Below are 24,823 nucleotides of genomic sequence, written 5' to 3'. Positions count from 1 at the left end.
TTTTACATTATCCCTTGCACTTGCTTATGTTTCGTTTTTTCCCTCCCTCCCTCCACCCCCCCCCCCCAAGATGGCAAGCAGTCCTAATGCTTTCTTTTTAAAAAAATTAGAGGTTAGCAAAAATAAAGTTTTTTTTCCCCAAGAAAGCGAAGTTCATAGACCTTCTGTAGTATGTCTATGAACATCAGGATAAGAACCCTTGTCCTAGAGACTCTGAGAAAAATTGTCTAAAGGGTAAATGAACAGTTGTAAGAATTATGTGTGATGGGAAAGGTGTCTGCTTGGTTTGTTGTTCAGTAGAAATATCCCATCTTTATGTCCAAGCGGCAGATATCTTAAATGCTCAGTACTTCTTCAAAGTCATTTTAGTAAGACTTGCTGCTAGATTTTGCCTCCAGCTTCAGTGTCTGTCTCACCATTGGAATCCATGATATTGTTCTCCCCTTGCTTGTATGCATACTGATCAGTTTTCTTTACTGCGACTTCATCCATATTCTGCATTTTAATTGTGAATATATCCCAAAGTTCTGTACTAGGACTGCTTCTATTCTCTCCATACACCATCTCATTTGGTAACTTCATATATTCCCATGGGTTGAAATACCATTTCTAAGCAGACAATTCCCAAATCTATATTTCCAGCCATAATTTCTCTTCTGAGCAATAAATAGCCTTGCATCATTAATTGCCTACTAGATGTTTTGAACATGGATGTTCTATAGCCTTTTCAAACAAAACATATAATGGAATTCATGTTTTACCCCCAAACATCTCTCTTCATCAGAATTTCTCTAACCTGCCTTCCTTTCTTCTTTTTTTCCTTTCCTTTTTTTTTTTTTAATAATGGCTTTCTATTTTCAAAATATATGCAAAGATGGTTTTCAACATTCACATTTGCAAAATCTTGTGTTCCAAATTTTTCTCCCTCCTTTCTTCCACCCCTTTTTCTAGGCAGCAAATAATCCAATATATGTTAAACATGTGCAATTCTTCTATTTCCACATTTATCATGCTGCACAAGAAAAATCAGATCAAAAAAGGAAAAAAATGACAAAAAAAAAAAAAGCAAGCAACAAAGCAGGTGAAAATACAATGTTGTGATCCACATTCAGTCCTTTCTCTGGATGAGCAAATGGCTCTCTGCATCAGGAGTCTATTGGAATTGGCCTGAATCACATCATTCTAATCTATCTTTCTAAACTGAACTAGCTTAAATATTTTACTCTTTGTTCTTTACCTTTAACACTCCATTTCTATTCTCAGGCTTTGACCATCACTCTGGCTTGGATTGGGTTTCTCCCTGACATTTGCCAATTAGAGAGAATCCCTAAATGTCTCTCAAAGATCCATCATAACATAATCTTATACATGAAAGTTACCTTTCCTGAATCTTAGATCTACTGCTCTGCCCCTTTCCAAAATCTCAACTTTATTTATTTATTTTATATGTGTATATATACATACATACATTATATATGTATGTATGTGTATATGTATATATCTCCTCTGATAGAAAGTAAGCTCATTATCAGCAGATGCTCTCAAAAGCATTTTTTATCCTCTGAATATCCAAGAGAAGGAGAGACAGAGACAGAGACAGACAGATTTCAGAGAAGTCTGGAAAGATTTACAGGAACTGATGCTGAGTGAAATGAACAGAATCAGGAGATCACTGTACATGGCAACAAGATGATATGATGATTAATTCTGATGGATGTGGTTCTTTTCAACAATGAAATGATTCAGGCTAGTTCCTATAGACTTGTGATAGAAAAAACCATCTGCATCCAGGAAGATTACTGTGGGAACAGCATTTTATTTTCACCTTTCTGTTGTTATTTGCTTGTGCTTTTTTTTTTCTCACACATTTTTTTTTTCCTTTTTGATCTGATTTTTCTTATGAAGCATGATAAATGTAGAAAAAGGTATAGAAGGACTGCACATGTTTAACACATATTGGACTATTTGCTGTCTAGGAGGGTGTGAAGGAAAGAAAAGGAGAAAAATTTGGAGCACAAGGTTTTGCAAGGGTGAATGTTGAAAACAATCTTTATGTGTAATTGGAAAAAATAAAATTCTATTAAGTAAAAAAAGAAGAAAAGATCTATTATTTTAAAAAATAAAGTAAAAAAGGAACAAATATTTATATGGTACCTACTATGTGCTAGGCATGATAATTAGCCCTTTTTTGTTTTTTAACAAATATTATCTCATTGCATCCTCACAACAACTTTTTGAGACAGTCGCTGTTTATTCTCATTTTACAATTAAGGAAACTGAAAGAAACATATTGATTGACTAGCCTAGGGTCACATAAACTAGTTAGTATGAGAATGGTTTTGATTCAGGTGTTCAGATGTGACTAGTAAGTCTCTGAGGGTGGTTTTGAATTCAGGTACTTCAGACCTGAAGCCCAGTATTCTCTCCATTGCATCAGGCTACTCCTAAAGGAATTTCAGCCTTCATGTACATGAAAAAGGAGTGTTTGTGGATGCTGGAAAGATGAAAAACATGATAATCTCTGTTTAGCTGAAGTGGAGTGAAGAATTAGATCACAGAAATGAGTAAGTTGAAAAACTCCAAAGAAGGGTGTTTTTAAGGAAATATCAGTATGTATTTTGAAGTCTGCTAGTATAAGGGAAAGAGTTTTGGAGGGTAGAGACTGTAAGCCAGGCACTAAAATTCTTATGGGAGGAAGGACAGTATTCTGGGAAGTTGGGAGTTTTAAGGGAATATTATATGTATTTTGAAGTCTTCTAGCATGAGTGTGGAAGGCAGGGAGGCAAGAATCTTTCCCTTCTTTCAATATCACTAATGAATATTGATGGAAAAATCAAAGAAAATTCTAGCAAAAAAATTTCAAACATATGTTGATCAAAATTATTCATTATAATCAATTTAGATTCAAAGCAGAATTGTAAGAATTCAGCATTCAAGAAGTTATTAACATAGCTCATCACATATATAACAAAAATAAAATCATTCACATGATTATTTCAATGAATACAAAGTCCTATCTATTTATGCTACACACAAGCTGCATCTTTTCATTTAGGATATACATATCTCACAGAGGCTCCTACATAACTTAAGTGTTCAGAGATTGGGGAATGGCTGAGTAAAATCAGAATATGGATGAAATGAAACATTGTTGCACCATAAGAAAAGTAATGCAGTGAATTAAAAGATGCAATTATGAAAATATAACAATTGGGTAAAGACAATAATAAAAGAAACAAAACGTTTGATAAACATACAGAAAAGGTGTTCAAAAGAAGTTACAAAAAGAAACAGAATCCTTTTGAATTCACCTTATTTAAATTAATTTACACATCAAAGAAATTCTGTAACAGAATTTTGTAGCTACATTTACAATTATAGAATCACAATTTAGAACCACCTTTCTAATGACTTAATTCAATTTCATTTGATAGATAAGAAAACTGATCTCTAAAGAGTGACTTACTCAAGGGAACAAAAATAAGTGGTAAGCGGAGATTTCAGCCTAGGATGCAAAACTTTATACATTTTACCAAGTATCACTCAGTATGCTATAATTCCTTTTTTTATTATTATTATTTTTAAAGATTTGGCTCATTTGTGGTTTTATTTTTGCTTCTTCTTGTTCTAATATTTGTTATTATGGCATATTTGACAATTTCAGAGGAAATAATTTAAGGCTAAAGGACCTGGATTCAGATTTGAGCTCTGTATTTAGGGCATATCATTTAATGGCATTAGCTCACTCTTATTTATGTGCCAAGCACTCTGATAAAAGCTTTTGAAACATGATCTCATTTAATCCTCATAATAACCCTGCGATAGATACTATCATTCTTCCCATTTTACAGATGAGGAAACTGAGGCAAACAGAGGTCAATGACTTTTCTAACATCACACATGTAATCAGTGACTGAGGTCAAACTTGAACTCTGATCTTACTGAGTCCAGGCTGAGTGCTCTGCACATTATGGTACCACTGAACATGTCATTAATCTTGTCCTTAATTTTTTTTTAATCTGTCAAATAAAGCTGCTAAACAAGATTAACATTGAGGCCACTTTCAGGTTGAAATCTAGTCTTACTGATACTTATTAATAGAAATGAAAAAAAAAGTTTTTCTTAAAAAACTTTAATGACTCTTCCTGCTTTTATGAGTATTGAGGTCATGTGATATATCAGGAAGTCCACTGGTTTGGGCATTTCCAGGCCTGAGTGTTAGCCCTGACTCTACCTCTTACTAACATATTCTTAAGGAGATCACTCAACCAATTTGCACTTCAGTTTCCTCTTCAACAAAATGAAGGGAAAAGATACATGTATGTATTGTGTGTATCAAAGATATCTATATCTATATATGTAATATAGAGATATACATTTATATAGATATCTTTATCTACAGATAAATATAGCTATCTAGACACATATATATCTAAAATATGAAGATCTCTTTATATCTAAATGATATCTTTATAAATATTTTCCTCTATATCTATATCTATATATAATGCACACAAAATACACATATATACCTACTGTTAGAAATAAAAATATATAAATATAGCTCTACAGACATATCTTTATTAAGTACTTACTGTATACTGAACATTTGTGCTAAGTACAGAAGATAAATAATAGAAAAACTGAGACAGTTGTTGCTCTTTACTTGAGGTATACAACAAAAAAAGAAAGTCCAGTTGCAGATTGTAATGAAATTACTTGGAAATCCTATGGGTCCAGTGTTAGGTACAGGAGATGGTAAGGCCCAGGAATCCATAGATCCACAATCCATTATCAATTTAATACTAATATCTAGTATTTATATATACTACCTTAAGGCTTACAAAACATTTTACAAATATTATTTCATTTGATCCTGGAAGATAGGTGCTGATATTTTCTCTATTTTACAGATGAGATCAAATGACTTGCCCAACATCACAAAGTAGTCAGTGTCTGAGGTCAGATTCAAACTCAGGACTTCCTTCCACACTCATCACTTTATCAATTGTGCCATTTAGCTGCCTTTGTATTAGTCATCATTGTTGTTATAAATGAGATATTGAGTATCATCAATAAGATGTATAAGATATTTGAGAGTAAGGATTGCATCATCCTTTATATCTGTATTTCCAATAGTGAACACAATGCTTGGAGCATACTAAATGCTCTTTGTTTGACTGCCTGGTGCATGAATATACCTACTAACTCTAAGACATAGGAAAAACTAGGGATGATTTTCTAATGGAGTGATGAGGGAAGTCTTCAGGGAAAAAAAAGAATTTGAAAGCTATCTAAGGATCAAACAAGAAGAAAGGAGAATAGAGGTGGGATACTGTGCACGATCTCTTCTTCTGAGAAAAGTGGATACTCCAGTATTTTGTTCTTTATGAACCAAACATTTTTGAGGATTAGAAAACTAGGGATTAAAGAGGTATGGAATATTGATTGGATAGCAGTCCATGTGTTATGTCCTTTCAATATACTGGGAGGGAAAAGGCCAGCACAGAATGAGAAAGAATATTGGGGACGTTTGGGGTAAACCAGAAGATTTATATTCCACTATCATTTTAAAAGACATTGTATTGGAGTCAAGGATAGTGGGGGATGAGATCCAGTGCAATGAGCCCCTCTCCATGAACTTCTCCTAATAGAAAATATACCAGACTGAATACTTATGGGGAAATTCAGAAAAAAATGGAAATGAATCCTTTGTCCAGCACAGATTGGCCTAGGGAGATGCACAAAGAGATGGGCAGAAGGGTTTTAGCAAATTTAGTGGGAAGTAAGGCCTGTGGAGCACTCTGGTACTCAGGGAAAGCCTGTGCAGCAGGGTAGAAGAGGTCTCAGACCTATAGCAGGGAACCCTCAGATCCACACTGAGATCCGGTGACAGAGACAGTACCAACTAGAAGCTTTGCTAGCTACTACCGGGTCCCAAGTCTCAGGGCAGAGTGACAGGAGACACTGGGACCGCAGTGGCATTTTCAAGTAGAGAAGCCCTGGCTGATGTAGAGAGGAAAAGTGAAGTTCAGAAGCTAGCAGCAGCACCAGTAGTAGCAGCAAAGATGAGGCTCAGACCTTAAGTGCAAAGCAGGTGTCCCTCTCAGTCTAATCCAACTTGCAGGGGACAAACCCAGAGTAGGAATCTTGGACCAAAAGGAGCCTAAATTCTGTCACTCTGAGCCAACAGACCTTCCAATTAACCAAAAGAGAAAGAGTCCAAGAGCAATTTGTTCTTGCACAAACCTAAATCTTACTGAGCTTAAGCCAGAGGGGCAACAATCAGACTTTGCTCTGGATCAAAAGAAATTGTACCTTTTACCTTTAGAGAAGCCCATTCTTGAGTCTCATGGACCATTGTATTTATATCTAGTTTATCATCTTATACTTATTTTACTTTATAGTTATTTTGATGGATAAATGTAGATAGGCTGTAATCTAAACTCAAAGCGGGTCTAGTAACCCCATTAATGAGATCAAAGATTCATTGAAGTTGAAGAGTGTGTCTTACATATCAACTTCTACTGCCCTATACATTCTATAAAGTCTTACCTAACTTTTATATCTTTCCTCAATACCTAGCAAATTATTCTATAAATATTCTATATTTAATAATTATTTGTTGAATTAAATCAAACATAAAAAAGATTCAGAGGAAGTTTTAAAGAAGTATTTACACGTTTTTTGGTCCCTTAGGAAGACTAAAGTAGTTTCTTTAGTAAACTTGATTTATTGGGTTGAGTGATCAGCCAGGTCTTGATGTGGTTTTAAATACAAACTTGTCAAATCTACAATGTACCAAGCCCTCACAAATATTATCTCATTTGATCTTCACAAGCACCCTGGGAGGTAGTTCTTGTCATATATAATCTTTACTTTATAATTAAGGAAATGAAAGAAGATAAAAAATTATGTAAAGTCACACAGCTACTAAGTGAATGACTTCAGATTTGAACTCAGGTCCTGTTGACTCCAGAATAAATGAACAGTCAGTTGAAGGAATCATTTTTGGCAGTCAAGAAGAGAGATAGCTATGAAGGAAGAAGCCAGTACTTGAGAAGAAATGGGTGTTCAGCTTTTCCATTATATTTGTTCTAGATTCAGGAACCACAAGAGGTACCAAGCTCCACAAAGAGCAGATCTGGGGAGTCCAGCAGTGAAGTTGAGTCAAACTGCAGAGAAGATCAAGGCCTGGGAAGCCACCAGAGTGTTGAGATTTTTTTTTCTTTAATTTTTTTTAAAACACCAAAATGGTGAGTGTGCTTGGTTGGATGTGTATGTATGCATTAATCGTTGCTTATATATTCTTCCTCTCAAAAAAGAGAAAGAATAAGTTCTTCTCCCCCTTCTTCCTCCTTGGGATACCACTATATACCACATTTTACCCTCCCTTCTCTTTCCAGTATTCAAACCATTGGAATAGAACCAATCATTCCCCTATTCCTTCAAGGATCTTGATTATTTTGACACAAAGGTCAGGACTCACATGGAATAAATGTCCAGAAATGTTTTCTGAGTTCTGTACTCCTTAAGATTGGCTTTGCAATCTAAATTTCTGAGATTATAGAAATCATCCATGGTGAGAAGATGAGTTTGAAGAGTCATATCACTGAAAGAAAATCAAAAAAATTAGAGAGTGTATGATGTGATTATCTCAAGTATTTTAAAGAAGTTTCAAAATTCTTCACCAAGTTTCTTTACTTCTCCAAATCATAATCATTTCTCATTTCCACTCCTTCACCCTCACTTTAGCTGCACACAAAAACATTTATATGGTTAATATTATCATTTTCCATAAACTTATGACTTCCAGCTTAAAGAACCCCTAAATCCCCTCAGCTGACTATAATCCATTGACTTTCCCTCTCCCTTGCTTTCCCTTACCAAACACTACTCTTTGTCTATACTGTGACTTTTCATCCCTCCATTCTTTCCCAGGCCATCACCTTGTACCAGCACACACTCCTATTTTCTCCTCCTTGACCCCTATTCTCTTCACTGGAGTCTTTGACTTCCACAGCACAACTACAATTAAGCCCTGCCAAACTTTGGCCTTGGATCACTGCATTATCTGCCATTTTTGATCCTACAAACTTGTCACTGAACAAAAGTGGAGAAAATCACACAACCGTCTTGACTGGATCCACTACAAATTTATGTTATATAACTTAAACAGGCCCTCCCTGCTATTAGATAACCCTGTTATATGTTTTTGTTTTTGGTTTTTTGGTTTTTTTTTTATCAACTCATTGCCTCTTTCTCCATGGCAACTCTTCCAAATCTTTTCAACCCTTCTCAAACCTCTGATAGCTTCCTTTCCTTCAATCTCTCACCTACGAACCTTGGTTTACATTACACTAAAGAAAATTTAGGCTATTAGCCAACTGCTTCTTCTTCATTATCTTCTATCATTCAAATATCTTCTATCTCCTCATTCACCCCTATTTTACAAGAAGAGATGGCCTTACTCCTTACCAAGGCTAATCCTCCACCCACTCAAATGATCCAATTTCAATCCATTAACTCTTGCTGATTGCTGCTCCCCATCCATTGCTTATTTTCAATCTTTCCCTTTCTTTTGGGTCCTTCCCTATCACTTACTTCTTCTTCTTTTGGGGGTCAAACTCCTTGAAAGGGCCATTTATAATAGGTGTCTGCAATTCTCTGCATTCACCCTCTTCTTAAACTTTATAATCTGGTTTCTGACTTCATCATTCTACCAAAATGACTATCTCCAAATGTACCAGTGATCACTTAATTGCCAGATTCAATGCCCTTTTCTCAGGCCTCCTTCTTGATCTTCCTTCCAAAATTGACACTATTAATCATCTTCTCCTTGACATCTCTCCTCACTAACTTTTCAGAAAAACTCTCTCTTCTGGTTCTCCTCCTACTTCTCTGATTGCTTCTTTTTCTCAGTTTCCTTTGCTGGAGACTCTGATCCACATCATAGTTAAATGTTCCATAGGGTCCTGTCCTGGGGCCTCTTCTCTCTCTACATTACTTTCCTTGGTGATCTCATCAGCTCTTAGAAGTTTAATTACAATCTTTAAGCTGAAGATTCTCAGATCTCCCCATCTTGCCCTAATTTCTCTCTTGCTCTTCAGTCTCCTATCTCCAAATGCCTTTCAGACATCTCAAATTGCATATGCAAAAAAAAAAAAAAATCTTTTTTTAAGAAGATATCTTAAAGTAGATTAAGTAGATATCTTAAAGTATCTTCAGTTAATATCTTAAGCTCAACCTGCTCCAAAATCAAATTATTCCCTTTTCCTGAAACCTCACCTATTGCTCCCTTCCTTGTAATTCTCAAGGGCAGCACTATCCTTCCAAGCTCTCAAGTTTATAACCTAGAAGTCATTTTCAACTCCTCACTCTTTCTCACCCCCATAGCCAATGTGTTATCAAAGTCTATTGATTTTACCTTTGCAGGAATTCTTAAATACTTCCCCTTTTCTCCTCTGAAATTGCCAGAACCCTGATGCAGACCTTCATCATCTCATGCTGAGACCATTACAATAGCCTGCTGCTGCTTTGAGTTTCTTTCCACTCCCATCCATTCTCCATTCAACCAGCAAAGGGATTTTCCTAAAGAGAAAGGCTTGACACACTACCCTCTCCTACTCAAATACCTCCAGTGGCTCCCTATGGCCTCAAATACAAAAACCCTCTACTTGGGCATTCAGAACCTTTCATAACCTAATATGTCTCCTCCACACACACACACTTTCTGATCCAATGACACTGACCTCTTAGCTTTCCATGAAAAAGACACTGTCACATGGTTTGGGCATTTTCTCTGGCTGCTCCCCATTATCTGGAATGCTCTTTCTCATCTCCTCCTCCTGGATTCCCTGGCTTCCTTCAAGTCATCTCATCTTCTGTCAGAAGCTTTTCCCCCTCCCTTTTAATTCTGATATCTTCCCTTTGTAAATTATTTCCTCTTTATTCTGTATAAAGCTTGTTTGTTCATGTTGCTTATTTTCTCTCCTCCTCCTTCCCCCCAATATCTTGTGAACTCCTTGAACACAGGAACTGTCTTTTGTCTTTTTTTGTATCCCTGGTTCTTAGAACAGTACCTAGTACACATCAGTAGTTTAATAAGTGTTTATTGCCTGGCTTCAGTTAATTAAGGATCAAGGAGCATTTAGTATATGCCTTCTATGAGCTACATTGTGCTAGGTACTAGGAATAAAAAAGGTTAAAATTAAAAAAAAAAAAAACCTACCCTCAGGAAACTTATATTCTATGTGGAGCAGACAACATATCTATATGAAACCACTGCATGATACTGGACAGGTATCTCTTCCCAATAGAAATAGGAGAAGAACTGAATCTTTGCAGACTGCTTTCTGTCGGTCTCTCTCTCTCTCTTTTCCCCCCTTTTCTCTTTCCCTCTCTCTTTTTCCTTTTTTCTCTTTCCTTTCCTTGCTTCCTCCCTTTCCTCCCTCTTTTCCTCCCTCTCTTGTCTCTCTGTTTTTCTCTGTCTCTTGTCTCTCTGCTTCCTCTGTCTCTGCCTCAGTCTCTCTGTCTCTACTCCCTTTTTACTGTATGTAGGAAGCAAATTCCTCAAGTATTTATTAACCATTTATATGTAAAACACTGTGCTAAGCACTGGGGATACTAAGAAACAATCTGCTTTTTAGGAATTTACATACTCCTAGGGAAAAGTAGCATGTAAAAAGATAAGAATATACCTGAAAATTTAGGAGAAAGGAAGCTCCAAAAACTAAGGAAATCATGAAAGATTTCTTTCTGATGTCACTATCAGATTATATCTTGTCACTTTAAGACTTTGGGTAGAGGGATGGAATAAGTATCTGCTAGTTGCCAGATTCTGTGCTAAGCATTGTATATAATATTATTTCATTTGATCCTCACAGCAACCCAGAGAAACATTTTCAATCCCATTTTACAATTGAGAAAACTAAGGTAAACTGAAGTTAATTGACTTAATCTGAGTAAAATAGCTCAATGGATAAAATAGTTAATATATATCTGAGATCTTATTTGACCATAGGGCTTCCTGACTCCAGGTCCAGTATTTTAACCATTCCATTGCCTATCTGCCTTCATTTTTGGTCCCCAATCAGTATGCAACATATCCATCTTTATTTTTTGGACTCTTTCCAGGAACACTTGTCAGTAATGAATTTATTTTTTGTCAAATCTTGTTCTTAAATTTGTTTAAAGCACATAGATAACAATTATCAGTTCGGCTAAAGGAAAAAATTATAATACATGTTGGAGGGAATGTGGGAAAACTGGGACACTAATGCTTGATGCTGGAGTTGTGAACTGATCCAACCAACTGGAGAGCAATTTGGAAATATGCTATCAAAGAGCTATCAAACTGGGCAAACTCTTCAATCCAGCAATGCCAAATCGAGTTCTGTGACCCAAAGAGATCACAATATAGGGAAAGGCACTCACATTTGCAAAAATGTTTTTAGCAGCCCTTTTTGCAGGAAAGGAATTGGATCTTGAGTGGATGCTCATCAATTGGGGAATGGCTGAATAAATTGTAATATATGAATATAATGGAATACTATTGTTTTATATGAAAGGATGAACAGGCTGGTTTCAGACAAACCTAGAAAAACTTACATAAACTGGTGCTGAGTGAAGTAGGCAGAAGCAAAAGGACATTGTATACAGTCTCCATAAAATTATGTGATGATCAGCTACAATAGACTTATCTCTTCTCAGCAATACAGTGATCCAATTCAATAGAATTAGAATGAAAAATGCCATCCACATCCAGAGAAAGAATTATTGATACTGAAAATGGATTAAAGAATATATTTCTACTTTTTTCTTTTTTGTGGTTTTTCTCTTTTATTCTGATTTTTCTTTTACAACATGAAAATATTTAAAATGGTCGTATATGTATAACTTACAGATTGCTGTCTTATGGAAGGGGGAGGGAAGGGAGGGAAGGAAAAAAAAAATTAGAAAGAATACTATTAAATGGAAAAAAACCATATACTAGTAACTTGTTTGAGCTGTAATTAAGAAAGCCACATGTCAATACAATATTACATGCAAATAGTCTTTTTTTTTTAATAGTTCAAAATAAAAGCATTTTCAAAGAAGTTTTAATTACACGGGCAAGCATAAAAACAAGACAATAACTGAACTGTGAATAATACCAAATATCTGTTTGGTTCGATCCAATTATTTTCAGCATCGAGCTAGTATCACCAAAAATACATTAAAACAATCATAGTTGGATTCTTGAATGCTTTTTTAATCTTGATGCTTGAGGAATCTGCACCTGTATATTTTGTGCTAAGAAGTAAAGTGCTAATCAAAGTACATATTTTACCCTGCACAAAAATAACAGTTTTTCCTTTCCTTTCTAGTCAGTGAAAAAATTAAAACCAAAAATCAATAGAAGAATTCCCAATTTTTGAGCTGAAGGAATTGAATTTATCTTTATTATGCATCATATAAACACATATAATGATCTCTTTACATAAAGGCTTTTTAAAAATGCAAAATGTGCAATTTTGAAGACTTTTCTTTTAAGTATTTTCCAATGATTAACTGATCCCTGAATGTCTTTAAAATTGTTTCATTTAGAGCACAGGTGTTCTGTATGTGATAAATTCGAATCTCAACAAATTCTTTCTTTTTTTCTTTCTTTTCTTTCTTTCTTTCTTTTTTTTTCTTTATTTCTTTTCTTTCTTTTTTCTTTCTTTCTTTCTTTCTTTCTTTCTTTCTTTCTTTCTTTCTTTCTTTCTTTCTTTTTTTCTTTCTTTCTTTCTTTCTTTCTTTCTTTTCTTTCTTTCTTTCTCTTTCTTTCTTTCTTTCTTTCTTTCTTTCTTTCTTTCTTTCTTTCTTTCTTTCTTTCTTTCTTTCTTCTGTGATGATTAGTCATATTAGGTGAAACTCCCTGGGAATTGGATTAAGCCACTTTCTGATCATCAACTTGGGCTACTAAGTACTTTAATTCAGGTAATATCCTTGGGATGTAGGTGCAGGTTCCAATAAGTAACCATCTAAAATGGAGAGAACTTTCTCCCTCATTCTTCCCATTCCCCCACAAGGAGTATTAGAGGATTGCCCTCTCTTAGCCCCTCTCCCTTTAGATTAAGGTAAACTAGGAAGTGGGGACTGCTTTGGGAGAAAGGCTGATCATTGCTGATGCCCTTCCAGTGAAAAAGACTGAAGGAAATAAGAATTTTCTAATTATCTTCCATGTCACTACTACTCTGTTGAGACTAAAGTTGTCCTTTGAACCCAAACGGCCTGATTGCTTCAGAATTTGCCTGATAGCTCCTGAGAAAAGCGTAGATTGAACATAATTGCATAATAGGTCACAAATGGTTGCCACGCAAGCTTAATGGTTATGGAAGGCTGGTAGTCAAAAGGAATGGAATCCTTGAATGGTGGGATAGTCTGATAAGAATTCCAAGTAGTCATTGGCTTAAGAATAATGGATCCTGTGGAATAAAGCCATCTGTGGGAGAGATGTCCTATCAAAACCCGCAGGAATAAAAGATTCTAAAGGAGGACTGAGAAAGATGGGGTACTGTAGGAAAGGCTGCTCCCTTGTTATTCTTTTCTTTCTTTCTTTCTTTTTCTTTTTTTTGTTTTGCTGAGGCAATTGGGGTTAAGTGACTTGCCTAAGGTCACACAGCTAGGAAGTGTTAAGCATCTCAGGCTAGATTTGAACTCAGATCCTCCTGACTTCAGGGCTGGCACTTTACCTGGTTATTCTGAATGCAAAAGTTGAGGAAGCCCAATTCCTAAAGGATAGAGAAGAGGGATCCTAGAACTAGTCTCCATTTGATTTAGAGAAGAGGGATCCTAGAACTAGTCTCCATTTGATTTGAAAAATCTATCTTCAATTCCTGAGAAAGTAAAGGCAATAACTGGGATAGGATAGCTGTGTAACCCCCTTATTGAAGGAATAGGAAAAAGGTCATCAAGTTATTAGCATTAAATTAGCTTCTTGGGTAGAGAAGGCACTAATACAGGTATTAGAAGCTGTAGAATAATATATTATCTGGAGCGGGGTGATTGCAAAGTAAATTCCAACAGAGATATTCTTCTACTGGATCCTTAATCTGTAGGTTAATGGCATAAGTTTAAGGAATTTAAATAAGTTGACATATTAACAATTGACACATTAAATGCAGCAAATAAAAATAAAAGAATTCCAATGTAAAATCCAGTCCTATTTCAAAACATAGAGAGGGTCTAAACTGATGTAGTAGTCCAGAGGAGAGACTTTCCCCTGGGAATTCATTTAATTTAATTAGACTAGTGGAGTGACAAATGGGGATGGATTGTTGCTGTCTTCTTGTGTAATTTGGAATTGCTGGCCTGGATCTATGAAAATATTCAGATATGAGCCAACATTCTTCTTATCCAAATTTCTAGAATAGCCAGAATGACCTCCCTGGAAGAGCTCTGTAATGGGCTGAAGCTGAGCAGATGCACTGAGGTCTGGTCCGAGCACTTATGGCTAATTAGCAATTGGACAATACTCTATTAATATATGTTTAGAGAAAGAATGGCCCTGCCCACTCTCTGTGCAAGTCTGATGTGGTGTATAGGAGACTGGATAGAGGATTAGGTGGGTGGAATGTGAGAGCCAGGGGCATTGCTGACTGGATTAGTGTCGAGATTGCTCTCACTTTGTATTGCCATTCCCCTTCACCTCCACAAAGAATAAAGATCAAGGATTTTCACTTATCCTGACTCCGGCTGATTTTTAAAAACCCTGGGTGCTAAACACAATCATCACAGAGCTCCATTCACATGGAGGTCTTATTCATCTTGACAGAGATGGAGGTTCTATTCATCTACTAATGAACAATCTTGCCATGGTTCAAAATACAGTGAGTGACCTACTCATAAACTTAGACAACACATCAGGGTGATGGTTAAAGGCAGTGAAGGAATCCTAGGACAAAGAAAAGGAAGCAATGGTGAGGAGGGAAGTTGGGGAAGGAGTGGTAAGCCTGAAAAGAATTAACAGGGATTTTCAACCTTTTTTTTCCCTTGTGAAATGGACCTCTTTGATAGTGTGATGAAAGATATCAACCTCTTCTCAAAATAATATTTTTAAATGTATAAAACAAAATATATGAATTCCATGAACTCTAAGTTCATATAGCATTCAGTATGCTAGGCTTGAAATCAGGAAGATATGAATTCAAATTCAGCCTCAGATATTTATTGCTTTAAAACCAGGAGCAAGTCATTTAACTTCTTTCTGCCTCAGGTTTCTTAACTATAAAATGGGAAGTGAAATGACTGTACAACAGTATAGAGAGAGACCTGCCAAAACAATCCTGCTGCTGATACTCTCAATCAATCATTGTGCAATAAATTAGACATGTATTAATATATGTACTCTATATTCACTACCTGGCCAACATATGGAAATTTTGAAGATCCTGTTTCAAGTCAAGTATATCTGGAGGATTAGAAGGATGACAACTAATAGATGAAACCCAAAAAATACTCAAACAGATTTGTGGTCTCTTTAACTTGGATGTTCTCTCCAGCAAAACAGATTATAATCTATGCCCAATCATTCTGCTTATCTCTTTTCCATGTCTTCCCATAAATGTATGATGGACTTCCACCCAATGTGCTGGAGACCTTCTTTGCTTTCTTTTGTCATCCTGTCATCCACCTGTTATCCCTTGTCATGAAATCAATCTAGTTTCATTTTCTATTATATGTTTCCATGACGACATCCTTTACTCCTGTTCTTTGAAATTAATTCTTCCTGAATTATATGATGCAACTTGGTCATAAACACAATGTGCTTCTTCAGCGTTCTCTTTGTGATATTCATTTTCAATTCTTTGCAGACTGTAATTTCAGATCTCAAAGTCACATAGTCATGCACTAGCATTTTAAAAATCAGTCTTTGTTTCTGGGGGATATATGGAGTCATTAAAAAACTTTGACCCCAAATGATAAATTGTTAAAGGATATGAACGAGTCAGTTTTCTAAGAAATCCAAGCTATCAATACTCAAATGAAAAAACTATTTCAAATAATGCGAGAAATACAAGTTAAAGCAAATCTGAGGTTCTATCTTGGAGAGAGAGATTGTGCAAAAATAGGCATATTAATACATTGTAGAGGGAGCAGTATATTGTTACAGCTATCTGTACCAAGCAGTTTAAAACCACATCCTTCAAGTACATTTTAAAGTATGTATTTCTTTTGACCTAACAATACCACTTCTAGGCTTATATTCCAAATCGATCAAAAAAAAAAAAAAAAACAAACAAACAAAGCAAAGGGCCATATGTGTAATGATGAAGCACTAGATTGGGGGAGCAGTTCAGAGTGGAAAAACTGATAAAGGCAATCTCAGAGCCAAAAGAAGGACTTTTATTTCATGAAAGACACAGGGTCTTACCAAAGAAGGTCTAATGGAGGCTGAGAATGAAGTCAGAGGCAAGGAGGGAGAAGGGAAGCAAGGAAGGAGTCCAGAGCGTTAGGGAGGAGTTAGGGAGGATCCTACAGGAGAGTAAACTTACATGTGCATTATATGTGTTTTAGTGCATGTGCTCAAGGGGTGGGCAAATCTCCCATCAGCAGGGTCCTTGAAACTAAGAAGTGATGGTTATTTGGGTCCAGGTGCAAGATATCAACCCAGTTTTTGGATGACAAACCAGACATTGCTGAAGGATAGCTTAGTGGAATAAAGATATCAGGTCCAACTCCCTTTCTTTCACACACATTTTCCAAGTTTATACCTCATTTCTCCCAACGGCTAAATTTCTAAGATGTACATCATTCCCAAGGCTGGGTGACCTGGGGTTTCTTGAAAAGTATTGGGGGTCTCTGCTACTATTAGGGTTTCTATCATCATTCCCAAAGGCTGCATCACATCATGTAGTAGGAATCTGGTGTATGTATAAAGTCATTCAGACAGTGTTAGTGGACTAGGAAGAAGAGGATATTTCTCCACATGGAGTTCTCTGGTTGTGGGAGAATCATAATGATGTATAAGGGAGGTATCTTAGAGAAAAAGACTGGCGAGAATCTGTGACTAGTTTCTGGTTGATTAAACAAATGCTGAAGATGAGGCTCTTTGGGTACAGAGATATTCCAAAAAATGTTTATCCTGGGAGCCAGGCACCTCATTCAGAGCAATATCAATACTCCAGGAAGCAAGAAGCAATCTCCAGAAGGATCTTTGAGCTGTCCCCGTCAAGGAAGCTAAAACAAGAATTCATCTAGCAGAGGTGAAATGGAGGCCTTTGGATATAAAAGTGAAGAAAACAATTCTATATAGGAGCTGAACTAAGTTGAGGTTGTCTCTTGTTATGAATGAATCACGAATAATTTTTTTGTACTATATGGGAGACATCTTTTTGGGAAGGAGTGTTTAAGCTGTTGTTTTGGTCTACTAATTAAATGCTTTTTAAATAATTAACAAATCGTAAGTAAAATTGAATTTTGTTTTCTCAAAATTATTAATTTAATTTTGTGAGGGTGAAGATGTGATCCCACTGTGAAACATTGCTTATGAAAACCTGCCTTTTTCCTGCTAAGATCTCTCATCAGGGATATCCACTATATATATAGATTATTAAACATGGAGTTATTGAGTCCAATTAATTTCTGACTTGTCTAGTCTATGTCACTGAGAATTTTTTCTATTTTTAAAATTGCTGCAAAATTTTTTGAGTATTATTAATCTACTATGTATTTTTGGGTCTGGAAGTATCCATTTTGGGGTCTTAAAGGTGTTCTCAAAAAATTCAGATTAATTAGTCGTTTAAAATCAGTATGTCTTTATTTGGCACAATTTAGCTTATACAAGGGAAAGTGTGAGATTTAAGGGAACACTGAGAGGAGGGAAAGATCAACAGAATGGGGAGGTAGGGACAACAAAGGAAATTTACAATCCATGAACTTCAGATCTAGTGATCTCTGTGGCAGGATAAAAAAAAAGGTTTCAACAATAGTCCTAAAATGAGCTTCTATTTAATATTTGACATTCCTAGTTTCAGCTCTCTGGTCATTCCTCATAATCAGTGTGATTACAACTAGGTGCTTATTGCCTACACCCTGGCAGCAAACCTGCTGTCCCCTCCCCAAGACTGGGGCTGGTGTCTTCCACATTACACCCACAAACTGATCTCCCCATCTAAAGTCACAAAAAAAATTCTCAATTCTATGGCAGACTGTCCATTAACTGGAATACTGGAATGTCCTTCCTTTAAAAATTATTTTTTAAAATATTCTTTTCTTTCTAAATTGAGTTTCAGATTCTCTTTCTCCACACCACTTTTTCTCCCATTCGCTGAGAAGGCAAGCAAAAGGATATCAATTATGCATAGCATATTAGCCATATTACTAAAAAAAAAAAAAAAAGAGCAAAAAATTCTAAGTTCAAGGAGGTAGGCAGCCCCTTTTCATCATGAGTCCCTTGTAATGGTCTTGGATAATTATATTGATTAGAGTGCTAGCCAAGTTCTTCACAGTTGACCACTATTATAACAAAGCTATTATTGTGTACAATGATTTTCTGTTTCCTTTCACTTCATTTGGCATCAATTCATACAATTTTGCCATGACTTTTCTGAAACCATTGACTTATAATTTCTTTTATTTTTGAACTTCATCCATTATTTTATTTCCCCTTTCATTCATTATTTTATTTCCCCTAATTATGATTTTAACATTCTTTTTCCCCAAAAATTCTGAGTTTGATATAGGTTATACACATATTGTCATACAAAACATATTTCCACCTCATCATTATTACAGCATGATAACATTCCAACAGAATCATATGCCACAACTTGTTTAGTGATTTCCCAATTGATAATCATTCCCTCAATTTTCAATTCTTTGACACCACAAAAAGAGCTGCTTTAAATAATTTTCACATACAGATCCTTTTCCTTTTTTTCTCTGATCTCCTTAGGGATATACACATCCAACTAGAATTATTTCTGGGTCAAAAAGTTTGTACAGTTTTACAGCTCTTTAGGTATAGTGCTAAATTGTTCTCTAGAATGGTTGGAACAGTTTATAACTCCACCAATAATTTATAAATGTACTTCTTTTTTTCACATTCCTTTTACCATTTGTCATTTCTGATAGCTGTGACACAGTACCTCAGAGTTGTTTTAATTTGTATTTTCTAATCAGTAGTGATTATATGATACCTTTAATTTCTTCTTTTTATTTCATTTTTCCAGTTATATGTCAAAAAAAATTTTAACACTCATTTAAAAATTTTTTATTAGAGCTTTTTATTTTTCAAAACATATGCATAGATAATTCTTCAATATTAATCCTTGCAAAACCTTGTGTTCCAACTTTCCCTCCCTTCCTCTGCTCCTTCCCCTAGATGGCAAATAGTCCAATATATGTTCATCATGATAGAAATATATGTTAAATCCAATATATGCATACATTTATACAATTATCTTGCTGCACAAGAAAAATCAAATCAACTGGAAAAAATGAGAAAGAAAATAAAAGGCAAGCAAACAACAACAAAAGAGTGAAAATGCTATGTTGTGACCATACTCAGTTCCCACAGTCCTTTCTCTGGGTGTAGATGGCTTTCTTCCTCACAAGATCATTGGAACTGCTCTGAATCATCTCATTGTTGAAGAGAGTCATGTCCATCAGAGTTGATTATCATATAATCTTCTTGTTGCCATAATACTCATTTTTATAAGATTTCAAGTTTCAAATTTTTCTTCCTCTTTGCCTCTCTCCCCTTCCCTTTCCTGAAAATGATAGGCAATTTGATATAGTTTATGAATGTGCTATCACATAAAACATATTTCCATATTAGTTAGAATTATGAAAGAAAATGGATCAAAAGGGGGAAAAAACACAAGAAAGAATAAGGTAAGTGAAAAAATATACTTTGATCTGTATTCAGATTCTATCAGTTCATTATCTAGTTATAGATAGTTTTACCTTCATGAGTCCTTTGTCCTTGTCTTGGATCATTGTGCTGCTGAGAAGGGCTAAGTCAATCATAAATGATGATCAAACAATGTTGCGGGTAGTATATACAATGGTTTCCTGGTTCTGTTCACTTCACTTTGCATCAGTTTGTACAAATCTTTCCAGATTTTTCTGAAATTTGCCTGTTCATCATTTCTTATTGCACAATAGTATTCCATTACATTCATTTACCATAGCTAGTTTAGCCATTCTCCAAATGATAGGCATCCTCTTTATTAGAATATCTTACCACAACAAAAAGCACTCTATAAATATTCTTGCACATATAGGTCCTATCCCCCCACCCCCCCTTTTTTTTTAACGATCTCTTTGGGATATAGACCTCGTACTAGTATTAATAATTCAAAAAGTTGCACAATTTGATTAATTTCATCTTTTGAAAACTTCCTATTTATATCCTTTGACTATTTATCAATTGAAGAATGACTCATTTTTACAAATTTGACTTAGTCAATATGTTTGAAAGATAATGCTTTTATCAAAGAAATGTGATGAAAATTTTTCTATTATGCCTTTTAACAAAATATAGTTTTCTTGACTATTTCTTTTATTTGGGTCTGTTTTTGTTTTTGTTTAATCTGGATCATGATTCTACCCTTGCCTTTTTTAAAATTCCACTTAACATAGTAGATTCTGCTTTAGATTCTTTATTTTAATTTTATGTAAGCCTTTCTGTTTCAAGTGTATCTCTTGTAAACACCATATTGTTGGATTCTGTTTTCTAAACCATTCTTCTATCTGCTTCCATTTTAGAGATGAACTCATGCCATTCACATTTATAATTATGATTATGGTTGTATTTTCTTCCTGCCTATTTTCTTCTATTTATCTTTCTCTTCCTTTTTTTCTCCTATCCATCCTATAAAGTCTGTTTTGCTTCCGACCACTGCTTCCCTTAATTTATCATCCTCCTATTTGCATATCCTTTTTCCCTCTCATTTTTCTATTGGGTAAGATAGATTTCTATATCCAATTCAGTATATATATACATATATTTCCTTCTTTGAACCAATTCTTATGGAAGTGAGATTCAAGCAGAACCCCCTTATTTTTCCTTCTACTATAAATGCTTTTCTTTGTGTGCCTTTTTTCTGTAAGAAAAAATTTCTTATTTTATCATTCCCTTCCCTCTTCTTCCAGTGTATACTTCTGTCTCATCCCTTCATTTTGTTTTTTTGGTGGGGGAGGGGGAAATCATCGCAACATTCTAACATAATTGACTCAGACCCATGCCCTCTCTCTCTGTATACTCCACCTGACCTAACAATGATATAAAATGCATAGGAATTACATGTGTCATTTTCCCACGTAGGATTATAAGGAGTTTAACATTATTAAGTTTCTTATCTTTATTAAGTCTCTTTCATGTTTACCATTTATGCTTCTCTTGAGTTTTTTGTTTGAATATAAAATTCTTTATTCAGCTCTGGTCCTTTCATCAGCATTGCTTGAAAGTCCTCCACTACATTAAATATCCATTTTTTCCCTGAAGAATTATACTCAGTTTTGCTAAGAATGCATTTTTAGTTGTAATCCCAGATCCTTTTCCTTCCAGAATATCATATTCAATGCCTTCTGTCTCTTTAACATGAAAACTACTATATCTTGTGTGATATAGACTGTGGTCTATATTTGAATTGTTTCTTTCTGGCCATTTGTAATTTTTTTCCCCTTGATCTGGGAGCTCTGGAATTTGACTGTAATATTTTTTGGAGTTTTCATTTTGAGATCTTTTTGAGAAGGTTGGTAGATTCTTTCAATTTCTACTTAACTTTGGATCATTTGGAAGTTTTCCTTTATAATTTCTTGAAATTAGATATCTAGGCTCTTTTAAAAATTATTATTTTCAGGCAGTCCAATAATATTTAAAATGATTTCTTCTTTATATATTTTGTAGGTCAGTGGATGACCTAGATATTGTAAATTTTCTTCTATTTTTTTCATTCTTTTGACTTTGTTTTATTGCTTCTTGATGTCTCAGGGAGTTATTAACTTCCACTTGCCCAATTTTAAGGAATTACTTTCTTCAGTGAGTTTTTTTTAACTCTTTTTCATTTGACCAATCATTGACCAAAAGAAAGTCTTTTCTTTTTCTTTTTTTATTATTAAAGCTTTTTATTTACAAAGCATTATGCATGGGTAATTTTTTCAACATTGACCTTTTGTTCCATATTTTCCCCTCCTTCCCTCCACCCCGACCCCTAGCTGGCAAGTAGTCTAATACATATTAAATATGTTGAAATACATGTTAGATCCAATATATGTATACATATTTATACAGGTATCTTGTTGCACAAGAAAAATTAGATCAAGAAGGAAGAAAAAAAACTGAGAAAGAAAACAAAATGCAAGCAAATAACAACAGAAAGAGTGAGAATGCTTTGTTGTGTTTCACACTCAGTTCCCATATTTCTCTCTCTGGGTGTGGATGGATCTCTTCATCACACAAGAAGAACTGGTTTGAATCATCTCAATGATGAAGAGAGCCACATCCATCAGAATTGATCGTCATATTGTCTTATTGTTGTCATGTATAATGATCACCTGCTTCTGTTCATTTCACTCAGTTCACTCATGAACTCATCAGTTCATATAGGTCTCTCCGGGCCTCTCTGAAATGAGGCCTTTACATTTCTAAAATATAGAGAGAATTGACTCTAATTTATAAGAAATCAAGCCATTCTCCAATTGATAAATGGTCAAAGGATATGAACAGACAATTTTCAGATGATGAAATTGAAACTATTTCCACTCATATGAAAGTGTTCCAAATCACTATTGATCAGAGAAATGCAAATTAAGAAAACTCTGAGATACCACTACACACCCATCAGATTGGCTAAGATGACAGAAAAAAATAATGATGAATTTTGGAGGGGATGTAGGAAAACTGGGACACTGATGCATTGTTGGTGGAGTTGTAAACGAATCCAATCATTCTGGAGAACAATCTGGAATTATGCCCAAAAAGTTATCAAACTGTGCATACCCTTTGATCCAGCAGTGTTACTACTGGGCTTATACCCCAAAGAGATACTAAAGAAAGGAAAGGGAGCTGTATGTGCCAAAATATTTGTGGCAAACCTGTTTGTAGTGGCTAGAAACTGGAAAATGAATGGATGCCCATCAATTGAGAATGGTTGGATAAATTGTGGTATATGAATGTTATGGAATATTATTGTTCTGTAAGAAATGACCAGCAGGATGAATACAGAGAGGTTTGGAGAGACTTACATGAACTGATGCTGAGTGAAATGAGCAGAACCAGGAGATCATTATATACCTCAACAACGATACTGTATGAGGATGTTTTCTTATGGAAGTGGATTTCTTCAACCAAGAGAAGATCTAACTCAATTTCAATTGATCAATAATAGACAGAAGCAGCTATGCCAAGAGAAGGAATACTGGAAAATGAATGTGGACTACTTGCATTTATGTTTTTCTTTCCAGATTATTTTTACCTTCTAAATCCAATTCTTCCTGTGCAACAAGAGAACTGTTCGGTTCTGCACACATATATTGTATCAAGGATATACTATAACATATTTAACATGTATAAGACTGCTTTCATCTAGGGGAGGGGTGGAGGGAGGGAAGGGAAAAGTTGGAACAGAAGTGAGTGCAAGGGATAATGTTGTAAAAAATTACCCAGGCATATGTTCTGCCAATAAAAAGTTATTAAAAAAAAAAAAGAAAAGAAATGAGGTCTTTATTAGATCCTTTGGATGTAAAAATGTTTTCCCAGTTTATTGCTTCCCTTCTAATCTTGTCTGCATTAGTTTTGTTTGTACAAAAACTTTTTAACTTAATATCATCAAAATGATCTATTTTATGATCACTAATGGTCTCTAGTTCTTCTCTGGTCACAAATTCCTTCCTCCTCCACAAATCTGAGAGGTAAATTATCCTATGTTCTTCTAATTTGTTTATAATCTCATTCTTTATGTCTAGATCATAAATCCATTTCAACCTTATCTTGGTATATGCTGTTAGGTGTGGGTCTATGCCTACTTTCTGTTATACTAGTTTCCAATTTTCCCAGCAGTTTTTGTCAAATAATGAATTCTTATCCCAAAAGCTCAGGCCTTTGGGTTTGTCAAATACTAGATTGTTATAGTCATTGACTATTTTGTTCTGTAAACCTAACCTATACCATAGATCAACTTCTCTATTTCTTAGCCAGTACCAAATGGTTTTCATGACCGTTGCTTTATAATATAGTTTTAGATCTGGTACAGCTAGTCCGCTTTCACTTGCTTTTCTCTTCATTAATTCCTTTGAAATTCTTGCCCTTTTGTTCTTCCAGGTGAATTTTATTGTTATTTTTTTTTTTAGGTCAGCAAGATAGTTTCTTGGGAGATTGATTGGTATAGCACTAAATAAATAGATTAGTTTAGTTAGTATTGTCATCTTTATTATATTTGCTCGACCTATCCAAGAGACTTGATATTTTTCCAGTTGTTTAGATATGACTTTATCTGTGTGAAAAGTATTTTGTAGTTTTGCTCATATAGACTTCAATTGATTCAAAGGAGTAAGATTTCAACTGTTGACTGTTCTTGATCATCTATATGTAATAGCAGAGGTCACAAGGCATTGGGGATCTTCAGATTTAACACATTCTTTTGATTTTCTGGATTATTGTGGCAAAAGTAGAAGCAGAGATTGATGTGTCCAAATGAATTCATGCTGTTTTTTTTTTCTTTTTGATGGAGAGATTTTCCATAATATTTGTATACAATCTATTTTTTCAGTATTCTGAGCACTATGAGCATCTCATTTCTTTCCAATACTCAGTGAATCTCAAAGGGCTGATTTAATTCAGACCAGCTAC

The sequence above is a fragment of the Antechinus flavipes genome, chromosome 3, assembly GCF_016432865.1.
Source record: "Antechinus flavipes isolate AdamAnt ecotype Samford, QLD, Australia chromosome 3, AdamAnt_v2, whole genome shotgun sequence".
NCBI classification, from domain to species: Eukaryota; Metazoa; Chordata; class Mammalia; order Dasyuromorphia; family Dasyuridae; genus Antechinus; species Antechinus flavipes.
This window is presented reverse-complemented; position numbering follows the sequence as displayed.